Source organism: Rhyacophila brunnea, unplaced genomic scaffold, assembly GCF_057557595.1.
Source record: "Rhyacophila brunnea isolate RB1 unplaced genomic scaffold, BYU_Rbru_1.0 scaffold_1, whole genome shotgun sequence".
Taxonomy (NCBI): Eukaryota; Metazoa; Arthropoda; class Insecta; order Trichoptera; family Rhyacophilidae; genus Rhyacophila; species Rhyacophila brunnea.
In genome coordinates this window covers 11,810,542-11,817,183 of record NW_028232751.1, presented here as the reverse complement: position 1 = coordinate 11,817,183, position 6,642 = coordinate 11,810,542, and the positions used below count along the sequence as shown (strand labels likewise).

Sequence of the window (6,642 nt, the reverse complement as noted above, 5' to 3'; positions counted from 1 at the left end):
ATATTATAGTTTATAATTGTTCCGTTGCCTAGGCAGCGAATTTATTATTGTCGGCCATTTGCAATTCCTTACGTAAACAAACGAATAAACGTCAGAGTGACAGTTGGTACTTTAAAAATAAAAACAACGAGAAACCATTATATAATTTAGTTATATAAGTTAAAGCGTATAGAAATAAGCCAACGGCGTTCCAATAAGCGGTCTTTTTTCTTAAGAGTGTAATTTAACAAGATAATTAAGAGCTAGTCAAAGAATCTTGTTTATAACAAGTTTTGTTTTTGTTTTGTCACACCAAATAAGTATAACTTCTAACGCGCGTACATAAGTACACACACAGATTTTTTTAAAAATGTTTGTTTTACGAAACACGAACATCTCATTTGTATTCAAATCTTTTTAAAGTGAGACATACCGAGAATCTCATTATCTCCCCAGATGAATTGCGCGGCGTACATGTCATGACGTTATAAGCCACTTTAGACGTTTACATATGAAAGTATGAAAAAGTGCCCGCCTCAAGGGCCATTGTCAAACAAGATGCCAGCTGGAAGGAGTCTTCACCATCTTTATTATGTCTGGTGAGTTTTGGTTGTTGCAAGGCATCGTTGGGGTGGATATATACTTAGTAGAGTTCCGTTTTAATTAGAGCACCACGGGATGTCCGACGGTGTATACATCTGCATAATTGCCTTCATCGTGTTACAAAGCTTTTTAATTGTCCGCCGCCCTTTGACGCTGGCTTTTGAAGTTTGTTATGTTCAAAATGACCATAACCAACATTCATACTCTGGCAACCCCGTCGAATATTTATGGTCAAGTCATGGAGCGTTCGCGATTCCACAGATGTCGCTGAGAGAATTTCCGGCCGCAGCGGACGTCGCGAGGTGTGAAAGTAGCAACAGGGCTTTTTGATTCTGACTGTCGCCCGGTGAAGTCGTGCTCCGCTTTGGTTTTCCCAACATTTATAATGGACGTTACTTAACGGAGCACGTTGCAGCCACAGTGCTTGAAGCCTTTGTATCGTTCCAAGTTTGGTATTGTAAAACTATTATTATTTGATTCACTTATCTTCCAATGTTTCTTTTAAAACTTAGCTGCTTGCCGTTATTATAGTATTACCTTAATAACCTTTTAATGTAATATTCTTGTTTTCGCTATAATATAGTTTGGTCAAGTACATAATCAGCTCTTTCATTTATTATTTCCCCTTTATTCCACTCTGCTATATAATTACAATCTTTCACGGTATCAAGACCGTGTGGCGCCCAGGACTTTAATAACTACATCTTTTAATCATAGATTGCACGTGCCTTCAGCCGTGCAATCCCTTGTTGTAATTCAAATTTAATTTTTACAGTTGTCAGTTGCGAGGTTACGGAAGTAATTATTGCTCAGCTTGAAAAGGATGCACGCAACCCATGGCCTTTGCCTTTGTCTCATGCTCAGCTCTTTAACTTTATACTTTATTCCATCCAATCTAGAGAGGCTTCTTCTTTCTCTTTTCTTTTTCTCTTTAATTTTGTAGTTGTGACGAGAAGGGTCACAACTACAAAATATTAATATATCATTGGCGCGCTTCTGAATTGTTTTTTTTCTCACCTTCGTTTTGTTACAATGTTTCATACTTCGGTTGTAGAGAAAAAACAATTATCATTTTCAAGCTATTTGTTCCGTGATTTCGTTGACTGGCAACATTTTTATTCGTCTGATTCATTTCGTAAATCGAAACGTCAGATTGGTGTCGGTCGATATTTAATTTATATTTTTGCTGTCAGATTAACATTGTAGGTTTGGTGAATCATTTAATATAGTTCGTTTATTTAATGTGTTTTGTTTTATTTAAATTCAAAGTTTGGTTCAGTTTCATTTGTTTCTTATAGTCTTTTTCTGGCTGATCATTGCATTGTGACATTTTGTGGATTCCTACCCACACTAAATTTAATATTATATTTCATGTTTCAACATATGTGGTGACATATCTTTAGTGCTACCATTTTCAGTTTGCCCCAAATTCTTTATAATTTGTTTGCACATATCATAATTTTGTTTTTTTGAGATTTCAGAAATTTTTGGTTACCTATTATCGATGACAGAACTTGGTATAATATCGATCAATAATGATATGGATGAAAACAAAATTATTACCAATGGAATTAAAACATTCCCTAGCTATTACATACATGGAATTCCTAAAACAGGTCAATGTTTCTTTATCAATATCTTAACCTAATCAATTCATTTGCATCAAAATTAGTTTTTTTCATCTTGTCAAATCTGTTTCTTGCGGAATCATCATTGTTTCAAACCGTCCTTTGCTTCTGGCTTCGTATTTTCGCCGCTAGAGTTGATATTTCTAAACTAAATCTAAATCGTTTTTTCAATAACAAATTTTATAATTTGGTTTAAATCAACTTCCGCAGATTTTTGTTTATTAGAAAAGTAAAATTATTTAATTTAAAGGACTCATCGCATATAGTAAATTATTATTAATGAAATAGATTTACTTAATTAAATCAATATTTTCCTGATTCATTTTTTTCAAATGTCAACGTTAAAATTTATTTAACTTTCTGATCTCTCGATCCCTCAGTTATAAAGTGATATTAAATTTTCCTTTTAATTTATGCCAGTTTTCACTAACTTTAATTCTGTTCAATTTAACTTTTTTGAATTTTTCTTGTTACTGAACCATTCTAAAATTTTGTCTTTTGATTTTTCTTTAAAACATTAGTTTTGCAAATATCCGCATTTATACAAATAAATAGCGTGTCTCTTGTTGATTATTAAATAATTCAAATTTAATAATATGTTCCGCTAAATACTTTTTTCATTTAACCTTTTTACACTAAATTTTGTTCGGAACTTTAAATGTCATTTTATTTTAATATATTTTGGTTTGGACAATCATTATGATTTGTTTTGCTTTTGAAATTTATTAAATCATTAATTTTGCAATCTCAAGTATAAATATAGTTTTGCTTGCATACTATCTTATATTCAACTTTAACGCTGAATTATTTTATTATATTCGTCTAAATTTTTATAAATAATATCCTATAGATTGCTTTGCTTGATCCTAACGTAGTATATTGGTTTTTCTTTTTCTTTTTTATTGTGTTTTGGTAATACTTCTTGCGTCGCAATTCAACTATATCTATATCTCAACGATATTTACTCTCATCTAACTGTGATTAATTATCAAGTCGACTTCATTAAAATTTTTTGATTATAATATTTACAAATATGACTTTAATTATAATATTTACAAATTGACTATGAATATCATTACAAAAGAATTATTATAAAGGTAATTTTTCATTTTTTGTGAAGTTACCATGCTAGCATTACAAATTGCATTTGATATTCTCTAGTCCTCTTTGTTTTATGTCATATATATTATTTGTTAACGTTGATAAACACCCCAGATTTTAATCAGTTTTTTTTTGCCTCTATACAGCTTAATTTATCTCATAATAAACCGCTTGTGTTTATTTCTTGAATCTGAATAATTTTTGCATTATTTTCCTTTCTTATTTTTTGGCATTTTACACCTTTCTACATTGTACTTTAATCTCATATCGTGGTTTCAGATGACTGTGCGCTGACCGTATTTTGATCGTGGCTTTTCAACTGCCATGACCAGCCAAGTGAGTACCGTGTTTTGCAGTCTCTCGGAGCAGAGGTATACCCTATCCGCTATAGCAGATATTGGCCCAAGTGCGGCATTTAATTTTAACCAATCGATGCTACGGGTTCCCGCTTCGAGAGGCGGGTTTCACTCTTGGGCGCAGCAGTTGGATACGCTTCGAGGAGTCATTTTTGCTTTCATATTTCTATAGTACAATTTTACAAATTTATATCGTCTTGCCAATTTTGCATCAAATTCTAATAAGGTTTGCTATTATATTTGTCTTCGCGTGTGGTTTTCTTTCGTTTTATTTTTATAACTTATTTTCTTTACACTGTCTAAGATGGTATATTTAGCTCACGCAGTTCAATTCAGGAGGAGTTTTTTTTTATTGATGGAAGATTTTGGAGATTTTAATATTTTTTTTTGACTGCTAGCCCTTTTCTCTGCGCGTTCATGGGAACTGAAGGTGGACCCGTGACGTCTCTCTCTAAAGACCTTGGGTGCTGAAGACGGTCCCCAAGGCAGGTGTCTTTTTTTCTAGCAGTCAAACTCTGTACGGAAAGGAGGGCTGTTCGCTTGCCTTTTCGTCACATCTGCAGCCATGGAATTCGCCTTGAACGTGGGGATTCTATTGGACTCTACTGACTTTGGGTCAATTTTTATAAGTGTTACCTGAATTGGATTGTGAGGAACCATTCTTTTGCTTAAATTCTTCTTGGCCGTTATTCATACGGAACCTGTTGCATGTTAGCTTATTTGTTTTTTTATAGCCCTCACTTGAATGTGAGACGCGCTATAACCTATATTGGTTTATTAATTACATTTAACTTCCGACGTGTTACTGATGCCTTTGCAGTTGTCTGTTTTCCGCGTGGCTTTTCCGTTTGCTTTATTTCTTTATTCACTTTCTCGTCCGCGCCTTTTGACGGATCCCAACCTGGAGTTTTAGGAAGCTTTGTGGGGGGATTTTCCTTCCGGATGGAGACGCCGGTCGTGGTTGAGAATAGTCTCTTGTGTTGCGAGATCAAGTTAATTTTAACGTTCACGGTGTGGTAATCATATTGTAGGTTAAGTTAGTTTAGGCTTCATCCCTAGAGTAGTCCTGAAGAATGAACCGTGTTTGTTGAAGTTTACGACGTCTCGTACCGCAATCGTAGACCTTTAACGTAGTTATTTAAATTTAGTTATCGCGGAGCTTTTCTCGTGTTTTTTTTTTCGTTCTCTTGTTTTTGTAATTAACAGGAAATCTACGCGTAATTCAGTACACAGCTTAGATTATCAGCTCACGTTACTTTTATTTATTTATGCATTCAGGGAATCCAAGGTACTGCGATTGGTTGTTAACCCGCTGTTGAATTAGTCAGATTTGGTAGTCTGTACTATTTTGTTGTAGTTTAATTTTGCTAAATTTATTAAATATACGGATTGACGTTTGTCGTTAATACATTATACCGTTAGCCTCATACGCACGCCAATTCAAAAGTAGCTATTTACCATATTTTCTGTACTCATTACAATTCTTTTAATTCAGTAATTGATCAAGTTGTGGAATGACTTTTTTCTTTTTTTATTGCAATACTGTATTTAATACTGTACGATGTTCAGTCGACAGTTCATTTATTATTTCCATACTGGTTTTTCTTCTTGACGTATTGCATTGCTTCCATCAACTATTTGCATCATTACACTTGCGCTGATTTTGATACCTTTTTGTCAAAATCAGTAATCTAAAATCTCAATTATAAATAATCATTTTTTATATACAATTTATTTTACGCTTAGCGTCTTATTACTATTGCTTACTTACTAAAACTTATTGACTTAATTTCACAATTTATCTGGGTTGTTTATGAATGTATTTTGTTTTGTTTTGTAGATGCTTCTGTTTCATATTTTTTTTCATAAAAACAATTAGTTACTTCAAATCATTCTTCGTGGTGGAACTTCGTTAGGTAGGGAAAACTTCTACGATGGCTCCTAGACCTTCACTACCCCGTAGAACACCCTCCCGTTGGACCACCACACAATTTCAAGATTACTTCCCTCCGACGTCAACCATCGGAGGCGAGCTTTACACCCATTTCTCGTCGTTTTTTTTACATAACATCTATCGAAGCATTTTTATTGAAACGTACCAGCCCACGTCGTATGCCTCCTGGAAGGGTCACCCAAATCCGGAAAGCTACCACCAGGATACCGTCCGATGAAGCTGATGATTGAAAATTATGTTGCTTTCACATCTCCTCCCGTTTGCTGCCCTTTGTGCACGAGCCCCGGGAAGTTCACTCCTACTCTGAAGACATCCGGGACGCCTCAAGACGAAGCTCGCATCATGGCTGGACCTTCTCTTTTCCAAGGACGGGGATATTGTTATGTTCAAAATGACCATAACCAACATTCATACTCTGGCAACCCCGTCGAATATTTATGGTCAAGTCATGGAGCGTTCGCGATTCCACAGATGTCGCTGAGAGAATTTCCGGCCGCAGCGGACGTCGCGAGGTGTGAAAGTAGCAACAGGGCTTTTTGATTCTGACTGTCGCCCGGTGAAGTCGTGCTCCGCTTTGGTTTTCCCAACATTTATAATGGACGTTACTTAACGGAGCACGTTGCAGCCACAGTGCTTGAAGCCTTTGTATCGTTCCAAGTTTGGTATTGTAAAACTATTATTATTTGATTCACTTATCTTCCAATGTTTCTTTTAAAACTTAGCTGCTTGCCGTTATTATAGTATTACCTTAATAACCTTTTAATGTAATATTCTTGTTTTCGCTATAATATAGTTTGGTCAAGTACATAATCAGCTCTTTCATTTATTATTTCCCCTTTATTCCACTCTGCTATATAATTACAATCTTTCACGGTATCAAGACCGTGTGGCGCCCAGGACTTTAATAACTACATCTTTTAATCATAGATTGCACGTGCCTTCAGCCGTGCAATCCCTTGTTGTAATTCAAATTTAATTTTTACAGTTGTCAGTTGCGAGGTTACGGAAGTAATTATTGCTC

General features: G+C 34.9%; 1 long non-coding RNA gene across 1 annotated transcript; it reads left to right on the top strand.

Annotated features, from left to right (window-relative positions):
* The first annotated feature begins 1,703 nt into the window (after positions 1-1,703).
* Positions 1,704-6,430, top strand: LOC147079469 (uncharacterized). The gene is made up of 3 exons (XR_015072277.1): positions 1,704-1,784; positions 2,064-2,198; positions 5,508-6,430. It is a non-coding gene; the product is annotated as an uncharacterized LOC147079469 (long non-coding RNA).
* The last annotated feature ends 212 nt before the right edge of the window (positions 6,431-6,642 follow it).